This window comes from Sinocyclocheilus rhinocerous, unplaced genomic scaffold (genome assembly GCF_001515625.1).
Source record: "Sinocyclocheilus rhinocerous isolate Xijiao unplaced genomic scaffold, SAMN03320098_v1.1 scaffold2475, whole genome shotgun sequence".
NCBI lineage: Eukaryota > Metazoa > Chordata > Actinopteri > Cypriniformes > Cyprinidae > Sinocyclocheilus > Sinocyclocheilus rhinocerous.
Window position 1 is genome coordinate 15,889 of NW_015666614.1, and position 16,361 is coordinate 32,249.

Sequence of the window (16,361 nt, forward strand, 5' to 3'; positions counted from 1 at the left end):
AAACAACATACAGAACTACCACATTTTGCTATAAGTTTGATTGCATCATATGATAATTGCTGTTAATAGTGTTCATCGTCTGTTTGATTACGCCTTTAATTGATTTTTCCGTACATTTCTGCCATATGTATATTAACTGACAGTCACCACTGATAAGCTATCACTAAATATTGTAGAAACATAATTTGCTGTAAAGTTGCTTTGCAACGATTTGTATCATGAAAAGCGCTATACAAATAAACTTGAATTGAACTGTATGCAGATATCTAGATTTTAAGTATATAAGGTATATAAGTTGGTAAAACAATAAATAAAAAGTTTTAATAAAGAGTATATATATATATATGGTTCCTTTTATTGGAGGCTCAAAATAAAACCTAATAGAACATAATAAAGAGGTATTTGTACATATACTTACATTATAACCTATTAATTAATATGGAAGGGCTACATTATCGTTGTAAGAGAAAATAAGTTAATTCTTTATGTATTCTTTAACACATTTTTAATGCTCCTCTGCCTGGAGCAAGGGGATCGCTCCCTCGAGGACCACACCAGGAACTATCTAAATCTCGCCTACCTTACGGATTACATGGACAGCTGCCTTTGCACCTTTTATTTTGTCTGACTTAACACTTCGACTAAGGCAAAGCTGTCGGGAATGGTCCTCGAGGGAGTTTTGCCGCTTTCGTGGAGTGGGTGCTAGAGAGAAATACACTGTATTTCTCCATCTGCCCCGCTGAGGAGGACATCTCCAGCCCCACTCCCGAACCAGAGACCAGCCAGCCGTCATCCCACTGCACGGAGCAATTGCCTGAGCCCACCTCAGTTGGAGAGCCTGAGCCTGCCACGACACGAGAGCCAGCACGAGAACCCACGACTGAGCCGATCATCTCCCCGGAGCCTGAGCCTCAAGACTCGTCTGACCAGGTGCGTGAGCCGGCTACATCGTCCGTCCCCGAGGGAGTACTGGTGGAGATTGAGGGCTTGGAGAGAAGCCCTGCCCACACTCCTGCCGCTGAGGGTGAGCTGAAACTGGCCACTGGACAATACTTTGAGGAACTTAGGGGCATTTTTCAAAAGGATTTAATTAATTGGGCTGGGGAGATAATTTCCTATGTTCCTGCATCTCCTACATTTCCTGAGTCTTCGCTGGTTCCGTCCAGCTTTGAATCTCCTGTGTCTCCTGAGTCTCCCCTGGTTCTGTCCAGCTCTCCTCCGTCTCCTGAGCTCCCTGTGACTTTTAAGTTCCCACCCAGCCTCCCTCTGCCGCCTTCACTTATGCCAGCCTTATGCAAGCCTGTTCCTCAGGCCTGTCTCCGCTGGTACCTGTCAGTCCCTCAGCTCACCCTCAGCCAGCGACATCTGGGCACTCTGATCCGCCTCTAGCCTTCCAGTCTCCAGCTCCGCCTAGGTGTGAGGTTCCCCTGCCTCTGCCTCCAGCCTCTGAGTCCCATACTCCACCTCGGTCCTCCGACCCTTTGGCTCCGCCTTGGCTCCTTGCTCCCTCGTCTCCACAACGTGGCCCATCATCCCACTGACTCCACCGGGCTCCCTTGTCCCTAGAGCTCTGCCTTGGTCAGTCGTCGACCATCCATCGCCTCGGGTCTCCACTCCTCCGGCTTCGCCTCATCACTCCGTCCCCCTGCTCCTGGCTCCTCCCTGTCTCCAACATCCGTCTTCTCCACCATGGTTCCTCCCACCATCACCTTCTCCCAGCCCCTACCTTTCTCCTGCTCCACGCCCTCCTCCAGAGCCCCTGCCTCCCTCCCTCCTCAGTTGGACTTCTTTAGGCGTGAGGATGCACCTTCCGGGAGGGGGGCAAACTGTTACGGTTATGGACTTTTAGCTGTGTTTTCCCTGTTCCTGTTCTCCTGCCTTGTTTTGTTCCTTTGACCTAGTTTTCCTTAGTTGCCCTGATTATGGCATTCTGTTCACCTGTGTTCATTTAATAATGTCATTAGTCTCTCATTTGCTTTTGTATTTATACTCCCTGTTCTGTTCTAGCCCTTGGCCGGTTATTGTTTGTTGTTGTGTTATGCTAACCCCCGTTCCTGGATTCTGTGTCTCTGATAAATGGCGACTTATTGACTGGTTCAAAAATAAAGTAAAAACTAAGAATATAAAAAACATAAATATATTAAATAAATAAATAAATATTGTCTTTGTAAATGTAGTGAAGCATTAAGTATTATGTCATTTGGGAGTGTGACCACTAGACGGCTCATATAATAGCTTACCACTCAGAGTTCAGCAGAGTAGAGTGTTGTTGTCCTAGCAGGATCCAGCTCGTGTTTGGCATCTGTAAAATAAAGAGATATAAGTTACATCCCTCTGCTTCCGTATTCTGCTGCCTTACAGAATATTACATAATTGGCGACGAGGAATTAAGGAGTCGTGTGTCAGAAGAAATAATTGATGTGAGTGCTGGATGGCCATAGGAATACCGGTGCTGAAGTGTAAACAGACCGCTTGCAAGGAGACAAAATCGACGATTAACAAGACCAAATGACGATGCTGGTGGGGACCATGAGTCTGTTCATGCATCACAGTTATGGGATGAATATATCGAAATGCTGGAGTATTTTTTCCAAGCTAATGGAATTAAGGAAGCTGATAAAAAAGAAAGCGATGATTTTGAGAGTTGGGGCGTCCACATATAATTTATTAAGAAGTTTGCTCTGCCCTGCAAAGCCAGGAAAGAAAAATTATGATGAACTGGTGACTGTTCTAAAAAATCATTAGTGAAGTGAATGAAGTGACGTGTGGCCAAGTATGGTGACCCATACTTGGAATTTGTACTCTGCATTTAACCCATCCAAGTGCACACACACAGTAGTGAACACACACACCGTGAATACACACCCGGAGCAGTGGGCAGCCATATTGCTGCGGCGCCCGGGGAGCAGTTGGGGGTCTGGTGCCTTGCTCATTGGTCTCACCTTAGTCGTGATATTGAGGGTGGGCATTCTGTTCACCTGTGTTCATTTAATAATGTCATTAGTCTCTCATTTGCTTTTGTATTTATACTCCCTGTTCTGTTCTAGCCCTTGGCCGGTTATTGTTTGTTGTTGTGTTATGCTAACCCCCGTTCCTGGATTCTGTGTGAAGTTTATTAAAAGACTATTTTGGTTTACCCCGAATTTAGCACAGCTCCATTACAATTAGAAGTAATAGGCTATATAAAATTATGGTTTACAAGGAGCTATGTGTAGCTCCCCCCAGTCTTTTCACGAACACAAGGATTCTCGGTAACACTTTAGAATAGGGGTCCAGAATAATGCATTAGTTAAGCATTAATTAATGGTTAACTTGTTCACAATTAAGCATTTGGTGCCTTGCTCATTGGTCTCACCTTAGTCGTGATATTGAGGGTGGAAGAGAGCGCTGGTTATTCACTCCCCCCACCTACAATCCCTGCCGGAGCTGAGACTCGAACCCGCAACCTTCAGGTTACAAGTCCGACTCTTTAACCATTAGGCCATGACTGCCCCTTAATTACAATCCTAAGACAAGTGAAATTGTGCAAAGATTTAATTTTAACTCACGTACACGGAAAGATGGTGAAACTGATGCTAATTATGTGGCACAATTGAAAAAGTTAGCACAGCACTGCGAGTACGGGGCCACACTTCCACAAATGCTTTGGGACAGACTTGTCTGTGGAGTGAATGACGACCGAATGCTGAGGCGGCTGCTGGCAGAAGTGGAGTTAACTTTCAAGAAGGCACTTAACATCTGCCAGGCAATGGAGTCTGCGAATAAAAACGTGAGAGATTTGCAAGGATTGCTAATTGAGGAGGCAGGACAAAACGTGAAGTCACCTAAAGGACCAACAGCAGTGCATAGAGTGTACTCAGCTAAGAAAAAGGGGCGACAAAAAGACATTGTGTGTTACAGATGGGAAGGACAACATGTGCCAGAAGAATGTAAGTTCCTGAATGACCTCTGCCATAAACGTGGAAGGCATGGACACATAAAACGAGCATGCAGGGCAAAACAAACTGCTGTGGGGTGCCAAAAGACTCCATTCAAAGGACAAAAAGGAGAGAAAAAAGAAAAAGTTTGGAGGACTTATCTCATTACAGAGGAGGAATGTAACGAGAGGGAGGACACCAGTGATATTAACAATATACAGTGTATCCCAAGTCCAACCTTGAATGGCATAGAAGTGGAGTTTGAATTCGACACAGTTTGTGGAGTGACAATCATCAGCAAAGAGCAATATTCTTAGTTGTGGAAACAAAACGACATGCCAGAATTGAGACAATGCAGTTTGAAACTGAAGACCTATACAGGGGAAAAGACGGAAGTGCTGGGCCAAGCCACAGTAACAGTGGAAATCCAAAATGTAAGAAAAGGAATGACAATGGTCGTGGTACAAGGAGAGGGGCCTAACTTGTTGGGGCGAGGCTAGCTGAAAGACTTTGGGATGTTGCCACAGCTGGTGAATCAAGTAACAGCAGTGCCAGCACTGAAGTTAGCAGATGTGCTAGACAGACACACAGAGGTGTTTAAAGACGAGCTGGGGTAGCTCAAAGGCACCACAGCTAAAATTCATGTCAACACCGAGGACCAACCACGATTCTTTAAGCCCAGATGCATTCCATTTGCCGTCAAGCCCTTGGTGGAGACTGAGCTCCAGAGACTGGTTAAGAGAAAAATCATTGAACCAGTGCAGTTTGCAGAGTGGGCAGCTCCTATAGTGCCTGTAAAGAAACCAGGTGGCTCTATTCGGATTTGTGGAGATTACAAACTCACAGTAAATGGAGCATCCAGTGTGGAACAATATCCCATTCCGAAAGTGGAAGATTTGTTTACTCAGTTAGCTGGAGGCCAGATATTTTCCAAATTGGACATGAGCCATGCATATCAGCAAATCATGCTGGATGAAAGTGCCAAGAAATATGTCACTATTAACACACACAAGGGGCTGTACACTTACTGTAGACTCCCTTAAGGGGTGGCATCAAGTCCAGCCATTTTCCAAAGCACCATGGAGGGAATTCTCCAAAACATAAAACACATTGCAGTGTACCTGGATGACATAGTAGTCACAGGGACAAATGACAAGGAGCATCTAATGGCGCTTTTCCACTGCATGGTACGGCACGGTACGGCTCACTTTTTGGGGGTTTTCCATTGGGTACACTTTTTTTAGTACCACCTCGGTTGGGGTTCCAAGTGCGGTAACCGTACCGTTACCAAAACGTGACGTGTAAACTCTGCTGATCACGGATTGGCCGGAGAGAATCGTCACTACCTGCGTCACTGAACTTGCGACACAAACACAAAAGAACCGCTAGATTTAAATCGGCACAGCCAGCGAAGGATCGAACGCAACTGTTTTGAACGAGCGCACCTTTTTTTAACAACCAAAAAGTTTTGTTGTCTGCGGTTGAGGAAGTACAGACGTTCCTCTCGTTGATAGCAGAGGAACGGATCCAGCGAGAGCTTGATGGGGCGACGCAGAATGAAAATGCATGCAAGATGCCGCCGCCTGGAGGGGCCATCCAAAACTCCCGTCTAGAGCATAAGTTACCTTGTCCTTTGTGGCGAGAGCTTATAATGCTTCTGGACAAGCTGTGTCCACTCTGCACACCATGGCTGTCCTGCAGGCATTAATAGCCCAACAAGACTTGGTTCTCGGAGCTCGTGCTTTTGCCATCAGCTCCTCCCTGGCGGATTCCCCTGAGGAGGGACCTTCTCTCCCAGGGGAAGGGCACAATCTGGCACCCATGCCCAGATCTCTGGAACCTCCATGTCTGCTCTATAGATGCGACCAGGAGAAACTCGGAGGTCTTTCACCCGCAGTGGTGAATACCATTACGCAGGCTAGGACCCCCTCTACGAGGCGGCTATAGACCAATTTGGTGTTTGCAAACACTGATGATGTTTTTTGTGGGCGGAGCCTATCTGGTGGCAGAAAATGACAGTTTTAAAGTAGCAGTCTATGGAATAAAACAATAAAAAAAAGTAATTTTGAGTTTATATTTCAAAATTCTGACTTTTTTACTGCAGGGCTAATACACTATGTCCCCTATGAACTGCATATGTGTATATTATGTAGACCTATTGTTAAAATCAAATTTATGCTTTAAAAGTGGGGTAATCATAGCAGGTTTCATCCATAGTCTGTCAGTGTAAATGTCTGCGTTTAGCTTCAAATGGTGTCTTTGATGACAGTATTCTACAAAAATTATTTGCAATCCGATTCTGACATCCAAAGGCACAACAATACATTTTTTTGTCTTATTCCATGGATTTTACCCATTTCCCTCCACTTGTTACCAGTGTTTTTCTGCCACCACAGTGCGCACAGCTGCAAGTGACGTAACTGTGACGTCTACTCCAAATTGGTCTATATGACCTGAAATGGTGCGTTTTCGTGAATTGGTGTTCTTCCCATGGGAAGGATCATCTGAGATGTGGCATCAGATCTGTGCTATCCTTCCTCCAAGAAGGCCGCCTGTCTGCGTGTACACTCAAGGTGTACGTGGTCGCTATTGCAGCGAACCACAATACTGTAGATGGAAGTTTGGTGGGGAAGCACAATCTGGTTATCAGATTCCTAGGAGGCCCCCGGAGGTTGAATCCTCCAAGGCCACATCCCTTCTCAGTGGCCCTTCAGGCCATACAGAGAGATCCGTTGAGCCCCTTCTGTCAGTTGGACTTAGTGCCCTCTCTATTGGCGCTTTTCCACTGCATGGTACGGCACGGTACGGTTCGGTATGGTTCACTTTTGGGGGGTTTTCCACTGGGTACAGTACCTGGTACCTGGTACTTTTTTTAGTACCACCTCGGTTGGGGTTCCAAGCGAACCGTACCGTTACCAAAACGTGACGTGTAAACTCTGCTGATCACGGATTGGCCAGAGAGAATCGTCACTGAACTTGCGACACAAACACAACAGAAGCGCTAGATTTAAATCAGCACAGCCAGCGAAGGATCGAACGCAACTGTTTTGAACGAGCGCACCTTTTTTTAACAACCAAAAAGTTTTGTTGTCTGTTGCGGAAGAACAGACGTTCCTCTCGTTGATAGCAGAGGAGCGGATCCAGCGAGAGCTTGATGGGGCGACGCGGAATGAAAAAGCTTTTTTAGGAGTCGTGGTAGTAGAGGCGGCGCAACTATAACGTCATGTGAATAATCCCGCCCACTCTAAAGCGGTACTGAACTGCAGTGGAAACGCAAACCGTGCCAAGCCGAACCGTGCCGTGCCGTACTGAGCCGTGCCGAGCCGAGTCGTACCACGCAGTGGAAAAGCGCCATAAGGTATCTAAAGGAGGTTCTGAGGAGACTAAAAACAAGTGGAATGAGACTGAAAAGGAGCAAGTGTGAGTTTTTGGTAGGGATGCGCCGATCCGATATTCATATCGGGTATCGGCTCCGATAGTGCAATTTTTCTCGGATCGGGTATCGGTCAGAGAGGGCCGATCCAAATCCGAGATTTTTTTCTTTTTTTTTTTCTTGATTGTGCAAATTATTCTGTGTTACTTCTGAAGCCATACGATAGCTTAATGTGAGCTACATATGAATATTTAAGTCCTTACATTAAAGTTCACACAAACTCTTTTCTCCACTGTGGCTGTCATTCCACACACAGAGATATATAAATTCTACATTTATTTAAATGAGGGAAAAAACTTCTGGTATCGGATCGGTATTGGTATCGGCCAATACCGAACCCTAGGTATCGGAATCGGTATCGGAGGCGAAAAAGGCGGATCGGAGCATCCCTAGTGTTTGGGAAAGGAAGTGATATTCCTGGGCCACCGATTCAGTGCTGCAGGCATGCAGCCAGTCGCAGAAAAAGTACAAGCGATTCAAGAAGCCCCTGCTCCTCAGTCGGTGAGTGAACTGAAAGCTTATCTAGGCTTGCTGAACTATTATCATAAATTTCTCCCCAGTCTGTCCACAGTGCTGGCACCTTTGCACAGGTTGTTGAGGAAGGAGACAAAGTGGACGTGAGGCAGTGAGCAGGAAGAAGCCTTTGTAAAGTCAAAAAAGCTCCTCCAGTCATCTGCTATATTAGTGCACTACAATCTTACCAAACCTCTCATCTTGGCTTGTGATGCATCCCCGTATGTGGCCGTGGTGGTGGCCGTGCTGTCTCACAGGATAGAAGATGGAACAGACAGACTGATAGGATTTGTGTCACAGATGTTAAATGCAGCAGAAAATAATTACTCTCAACTGGATAAGGAGGGTGTTGCTGTCATTTTCGGAATAAAGAAATTCCACATATATGTATATGACAGACCGTTTCCATTGTGACAGATCACAAGCCACTGACTGCGCTGTTCAGTGAACTCAGAGAAGTGCCACAGATAGCTTCTTCATGTATCCAAAGGTGAAGAAATGGACTGTTAAAGATCCTGTTTTGGCATGAGTAAGAGAGTATGTGCTTAAGGGATGGCCCAAAAGACTGGAGGATCCCGCTTTTGGAGCATACCTTAAAAAACAGGATGAACTCAGTGTCCAGGGAGGCTGTGTATTGTGGGGTGCACATGTGGTGATTACCCCGCCAAGGCCGTGCAGCCATACTCAGACCGTTGCACAGTGGCCATCCAGGCATAACCAGAATGAAGTGGTTGGCATGGACCTACGTGTGGTGGCCCCAGATGGATGCTGCTGTGGAAGGACTGGTAAAAGCGTGTGCCCGATGTCAGAAGAACAGGAAAATTCCTCATTGTGCACCCTTACACCTTTGGGAAATTCCAAAGCTACCATGAAGGATCCATATTGATTATGCAGGTCCGTGGCAAGGAAATATTTTCCTGATCCTGGTGGATGCGTAGTCTAAATTAGGGCTGCACGATTAATCGAAATGAAATCGCAATCACGATTTGGCAAAAGCTGCGATTGTCATAAGCATCTTGACAGGGAAGAACGGTTTTGTGATCAGTAGTAAATCTCTTTACGAAGGCCTGAGGGTGCTCTCGCACAGAAACTCCAAATACGCCCCGCAGAAGAAATCCAGGAAATCCCTATAGCGGTTGCTAAATAAACAGAAGATTTAACTGCTTTCATTGATTCAACGTGACTAATAAACACATGACTACAACAATATATGGTTTATCTGAGTTTGTCTTATTATAATTTTTATTATAATAAAGTATATAATAATGCAATGCTAATCGCCATAGCCTTTATCAGCTCTGTAGTTAAAGCTGTACAGTGGTGTACAGTGTAGCTGTACAGTGGAGTAATGTATTATATACTCCATCTGTATAATTAGATTAAGTAAATGCTAGTAGATTGAGTAAATGCTGCTCCATCTGAAAGCATGTGATGGAGATTTACTACTGATCACAGAACCGTCTTTACTGACAAAATGCGTATGACAATCGCATTCGATTAATCGTGCAGCCCTACTCTAAACAGATAGAGAGCGTATCCTTTGAATAACGCTACATCCGCTGTTACCATCCACTGCCTGAGACAGAGTTTCAGTCAGCATGGGTTACCAGAAATAATTGTTAAGGGACTAGTGTTATCAGGGGGAATGGGATGTAGTGAAGCATTAAGTATTATGTCATTTGGGAGTGTGACCACTAGAGGGTGTTCTCATATAATTGCTTACCACTCAGAGTTCAGCAGAGTGTTGTTCTCCTAGCAGGATCCAGCTCGTGTTTGGCATCTGTAAAATAAAGAGACATAAGTTGCATCCCTCTGCCTCCATATTCTGCTGCCTTATAGAATATTACAGTAAACCTTTTAAACAGAGTTAAGTTCACTTTAACAGCTTAAATATAGTCTTTGTACAGATATTGTTCTCATCCACACAGCAACACAATCCACAACAATCTTATATAATATAAATTAAAAACTTACTTAATTGGCTGCTTGTTACCAAAAGGACAACTTAATCTTGCATCTGATGTTTTTTTTAACTCCAGATGAGTAGAATATAAACATTAAAACACTCTTTAAATTGCCGTTGCAGACATCTGTCTTCCTGAGTCAATCTTTTCATAATAAAAGTCTCCACTCAAAAACAGCTCTTTACTAAGCAGTTTCAAATTAAAGGTCTTTAACAAAATATTTTAAAATAATTAAATAAGCAAGAAATATCAACTGACTTCTACTACTATGTGTAATAGCCATGGCCTCATAAAGAAATGCTCTTAGAGAGGCACTATCAAGTCTTTGAGCTGACTGATCCAGAATGGATATCAAGACACTTATTGTTTGAATTTGCCTCTCCCAAATGCCACCCATGTGCTTCAGCAAATTCTCATCTTGCACCAACAAAATTATTGCCCTGGTCAGATCTAAGTTGACGCACAGGTCCACGTATGGCAATGAAAGCATGTAACGCATTAATGAAGGCATTAGTGGATAAATCGTTCAACATTTCTACATGCACAGCTCTTGAACACATACAAGTAAACAGAAGCCAATAACGCTTTAGCTCCTTTCTTCCTTACATGATGTAGTCCATTCCGCAGTACGTGAAAGGAAAAGTTGTCCCCATACGTTCTTGCGGAAGATCTGCCATCCTCTGCTCTTCAGTGGGTCTTCTAAATTTCCTGCACTTAGTGCATTTGTAGATATGTGTGGAAACAGCCTGGCTACATCACAAGATCCAGATATCATTTGAACGCAATTCATTCATAGTCCTCCCTCTCTCTTGGTGACACACTTGTTCATGATAATGTTTGATGAGTAAGGTTGATATCTGACTGTCCTTTGGGAGAATTGCAGGGTTCTTTTGCATGTCGCTTAAGTCATGCAAAAATTTCCATGTGGCAGGACTCCAAGTTGTACTGGAAGTCTGACGGGTACAGGGTGAACAGAACCAGATAGAGAGCACAGTCCCCTGCGGCGCTCCCATACTGCTGACCACAGTGTCAGACCTGCAGTCCCCCAGTCGCACGTACTGAGGTCTGGCTGTAATGTAGTCCGTTATCCACACCACCTGGTGTGAGCCTACTCCCATCTTTATCAGTTTCTCTCTGAGTAGCAGAGACTGAATGGTATCTTCAGGCACTGAAGAAGTCCAAGAATATAATTCTCACAGCCCCACTGCCCCTGTCCAGGTGAGAGAGGGATAGGTGTAACATGTATATAATGGCGTTCTCCCAGTATGCAAACTGCAGAGGGTTGAGGGAATGGCAGACCTGTGGCCTCATGTTGTGAAGCAGCACCCTCTCCTTGGCCTTCACTATGTGTGGTGTCAGGGCGACCGGCCTATAATCGTTCAGCTCTCCAGGGCGTGGTTTCTTCAGGACTGGGATGATGCAGGATGTTTTCCACAGCTAAGGTACCCTCTCATGTTCCAGGCTCAGGTTGAAGATACGCTGTAGGGGTTCGCCCAGCTCCCGTGCGCAGACCTTCAGCAGTCGTGGGGATACTCCATCTGGACCAGCTGTTTTGCTGGGACGAAGCCTCCTCAGTTCTCCACACACCTGGGTTGCCGTGATCATGGGTGTGGGGACAATCTCCTCCGTGCTGAAGTTGATACCCGGGGAGAGAGAGAAAGAAAAGAAGAAGGGGGGTGATTGGTGCAGTCTTATGAGGTGTAAACGAGTTGGGGTGGTCAAACCTGTTGAAGAAGTTGTTCAGCTGGTTTGCTCTCTCCACATCTCCTTCAATGTTATCACCCCGCTTTGAGCTGCACCCAGCGATTGTCTTCATCCCCTCCCACACCTCCTTCATGCTGTTATTCTTTAACTTCTTCTCCAGCTTCCTCCTGTACTGCTCCTTCGCCTTCTTGAGCTGGACACTGAGTTCCCTCTGAACACGCTTCAGCTCCTTCTGATCACCATCCTTAAAGGCCCTCTTCTTCTGGTTCAAAAGACCCTTAATGTCCCTCGTGATCTAGGGCTTATTCTTAGCATAGCAGCGTACAGTTCTTTCTCGAACAAAACCATCCATACAGAAGTTGATGTAGTCAGTAGTGCAGTCAACAATCTTCTCAATGTTCCCACTGTGTGACCCCTGCATTACATCCCTGTCTGTAGTTCCGAAGCAGTCTATCAGAGCCTGCTCTGCCTCAGGAGACCGCTTCTTGAATGAGCGTCTGGTTGTGGGTAGTCTCCTCACTCTTGGTTTGTAGTGAGGCTGAAGCAGAATAAGGTTGTGGTCTGCTTTCCCTAGTGCAGGCAGTGGGGTGGCCCTGTATGCATCCTTTACATTTGCATACATTAAATCAATAGTCCTATATTCATGTCTCTATCCACCCTGACTGTGCTGAAGCCAGGTAGCTCCACATTAGCATCCGAGATGCTAGTCGTGAGCCACGTTTCACAGAAGTACAACACACTGCACTCTCTGTAGATCTTGACATTTTTCACCAGCGCAGTCAGTTCATCAATCTTGTTTGGTAGTGAGTTCACATTTCCCATGATCACAGAAGGGACCGAAGGCTTATATCGCCACTTCTTCACCAGCCGCTTAGCGCCGGCTCTGAAGCCATGATATGGCCTCCTCACCTTGTCAGGTAAACAGGGAACCACATCATAAACGAGTTTCAGCATGTGAAAATCCATATCCATAAGATAAATGGTAATCTGATGGTGATCAGTTGCAAAAGAAAAGAAAAAGCAAGGCACACGGAGCTGCTGGAGAGGCTGCCACTCGCGGCGACACCACAGCAAAACTCAGACAGCTTCGCCAGGTCAAAGAGGATGCCTACAGAGGAGGTGACAGAATCTTGTACAATCAGGCCAGGAACACACTGACGTGTGGCTAAGAGGAGCTACGCTAAAAAGCTGGAAAATCAGTTTTCAGCAAACGACCCTGCTTCAGTGTGGAAAGGCCTGAAAGACAAGAGACCATCCTCCAGCACTGAGGCGAATCAACAACTTGCTGAAGACTTGAATGAGTTTTACTGTAGATTCAAAACTCCCAGTCTCACGACCCACACACACTCTGACCATCTCTACACAACCATTAATACCCCCAGCAACCCCCCTCTCCCCCACTCCTGCACTTCAGATCAGTGGAGTTTATGTGCGTCAGGTCTTCAGAAAGCAGAAGAAAAGGAAAGCACCAGGCCCAGATGGTGTTTACCCAGCGATTGTCTTCATCCCCTCCCACACCTCCTTCATGCTGTTATTCTTTAACTTCTTCTCCAGCTTCCTCCTGTACTGCTCCTTCGCCTCCTTGAGCTGGACACTGAGTTCCCTCTGAACACACTTCAGCTCCTTCTAATCACTATCCTTAAAGGTCCTCTTCTTCTGGTTCAAAAGACCCTTAATGTCCCTCGTGATCTAGGGCTTATTCTTAGCATAGCAGCGTACAGTTCTTTCTCGAACAAAACCATCCATACAGAAGTTGATGTAGTCAGTAGTGCAGTCAACAATCTTCTCAATGTTCCCACTGTGTGACCCCTGCATTACATCCCTGTCTGTAGTTCCGAAGCAGTCTATCAGAGCCTGCTCTGCCTCAGGAGACCGCTTCTTGAATGAGCGTCTGGTTGTGGGTAGTCTCCTCACTCTTGGTTTGTAGTGAGGCTGAAGCAGAATAAGGTTGTGGTCTGCTTTCCCTAGTGCAGGCAGTGGGGTGGCCCTGTATGCATCCTTTACATTTGCATACATTAAATCAATAGTCCTATATTCATGTCTCTATCCACCCTGACTGTGCTGAAGCCAGGTAGCTCCACATTAGCATCCGAGATGCTAGTCGTGAGCCACGTTTCACAGAAGTACAACACACTGCACTCTCTGTAGATCTTGACATTTTTCACCAGCGCAGTCAGTTCATCAATCTTGTTTGGTAGTGAGTTCACATTTCCCATGATCACAGAAGGGACCGAAGGCTTATATCGCCACTTCTTCACCAGCCGCTTAGCGCCGGCTCTGAAGCCATGATATGGCCTCCTCACCTTGTCAGGTAAACGGGGAACCACATCGGAACGGTACTTTGTTTTTAGAGCAAATAGTTGATTGCTTGAATAAACGAGTTTCAGCATGTGAAAATCCATATCCATAAGATAAATGATAATCTGATGGTGATCAGTTGCAAAGGAAAAGAAAAAGCAAGGCACACGGAGCTGCTGGAGAGGCTGCCACTCACGGCGGTGCCACAGCAAAACTCAGACAGCTTCGCCAGGTCAAAGAGGATGACTACAGAGGAGGTGACAGAATCTTGTACAATCAGGCCAGGAACACACTGACATGTGGCTAAGAGGAGCTACGCTAAAAAGCTGGAAAACCAGTTTTCAGCAAACGACCCTGCTTCAGTGTAGAAAGGCCTGAAAGACATTACAAACTACAAGAGACCATCCCCCAGCACTGAGGCGAATCAACAACTTGCTGAAGACCTGAATGAGTTTTACTGTAGATTCAAAACTCCCGGTCTCACGACCCACACACACTCTGACCATCTCTCTACACAACCATTAATTCCCCCAGCAACCCCCCTCTCCCCCACTCCTGGACTTCAGATCAGTGGAGTTTATGTGCGTCAGGTCTTCAGAAAGCAGAAGAAAAGGAAAGCACCAGGCCCAGATGGTGTTTCACCAGCCTGTCTGAAAACCTCTGCTGACCAGCTGGTCTCCATCTTTTCGCAGATCTTCAACCGATCACTGTAGCTGTTTGAAGTCCCTGCCTGCTTCAAATGCTCCACAATCATCCCTATCCCAAAGAAACCCAAAATCACAGGACTTGATTATAGACCTGTTGCCCTAACATCTGTGGTCATGAAGTCATTTGAGAGACTGGTGTTGGCTTATCTGAAGGACATCAGAATCAGAATCAGATAAAGCTTTATTGCCAAGGGCGTTTACACACACAAGGAATTTGTCTTGGTGTCAGGAGCTTCCAGTACATAAAGTACAGACATAGTGCAGACATAAATAAAATGTAACATAATAAAACACTAATAATAAAGAGAATAGACAATAAATTATAAATAACAATATAGTAAAAAAAATATAGAGAAAATTAAAAAAATATAGAGAAAAAGATAATGTCAACAGACAGAATTGTGAATGTGCATATGTGCTATTTACAGATTAAACATTTTTATGTTATTTATGTATGTACAGTCCTGAGAAATGTTATGTGTTGTTCAGGTGGGATATGGACTGGGGGGAAAAAATGTTCTTGTGTCTGTCTGTTTTGGTGCACAGTGCTCTCTAGCGCTGGCCAGAGGGCAACAGTTCAAAGAGGAAGTGTACTGGATGTGAGGGGTCTAGGGTGAGTTTTTGAGCCCTTTTTCTCACTCTGGAGGTGTACAGATCTTGGAGGTTGGGCAAGGGGGCACCAATAATCCTCTCAGCAGTCCCGACTGTCCGTTGTAGTCTCCTGATGCCTGATTTGGTAGCTGAGCCAAGCCAAACAGTTATAGATGAACACAGGAGAGACTCAATGATGGCTGAGTAGAACTGTTTGAGCAACTCCTGTGGCAGGTTGAACTTCCTCAGCTGGTGAAGGAAATACAGCCTCTGCTGGGCCTTTTAGATGACTATAGTATCATCAGCAAATTTCAGGAGCTTGACAGAGGGATCAGTAGAGCTGCAGCCATTTGTGTACAGGGAGAAGAGCAGTGGGGAGAGAACGCAACCCTGAGGATCACCAGTGCTGATAATGAGGGTCCTGGATGTGAGTTTCCCCAGCCTCACTAGCTGCTGCCTGTCTGTCAGAAAGCTGGTGATCCACTGACAGATGGAGGTGGGTACAGAGAGCTGTGTCAGTTCGTCTGATGCCATGATGGTATTGAAGGCCGAACTGAAGTCCATAAATAAGATTCTTGCATAATTCCCAGGTCTGTTGAGGTGTTGCAGGGTGTAATGCTGTAAAGTCTCATGTTGACTGCATCATCCACAGACCTGTTTGCTCTGTAGGCAAACTGAAGAGGATCCAGCAAGGGTCCAGTGATGTCCTTCAAGTAGGCCAGGACCAGTCTATCAAATGATTTCATATGACTTCAGTCTATCAAATGACTGACCACAGTCCAGTGATTTTGGGTTTTTTGGGGACCAGAATGATGGTGGAGCGTTTGAAGCAGCAGGGAACTTCACACAGCTCCAATGATCTGTTGAAGATCTGTGTGAAGATGGGGGCCAGTTGGTCAGCACAGACTTTTAAACAGGCAGGTGAAACAACATCTGTGCATGAAGCTTTCTTAGACTTCTGTTTACTGAAGACCCGGTTCACGTCCTGTACACTTAAGCACAGATTGAATGGTGGGTAGGTGAATATGTGAAGTGCAGATCAGGGTCAGCAAACTGAAGAGGATCCAGCAAGGGTCCAGTGATGTCCTTCAAGTAGGCCAGGACCAGTCTATCAAATGATTTCATATGACTTCAGTCTATCAAATGACTGACCACAGTCCAGTGATTTTGGGTTTTTTGGGGACTGGAATGATAGTGGAGCATTTGAAGCAGCAGGGAACTTCACACAGCTCCA

The 16,361-nt window shown here is 45.5% G+C and overlaps 1 long non-coding RNA gene across 1 annotated transcript; it reads right to left on the reverse strand.

The window, feature by feature from the left end:
* Positions 1-2,240: 2,240 nt before the first annotated feature.
* On the reverse strand, positions 2,241-9,960 carry LOC107733039 (uncharacterized). Its single transcript, XR_001638931.1, has 3 exons — positions 9,838-9,960; positions 9,587-9,643; positions 2,241-2,302 (listed from the first exon to the last, which is right to left on the reverse strand). It is a non-coding gene; the product is annotated as an uncharacterized LOC107733039 (long non-coding RNA).
* Positions 9,961-16,361: the final 6,401 nt, after the last annotated feature.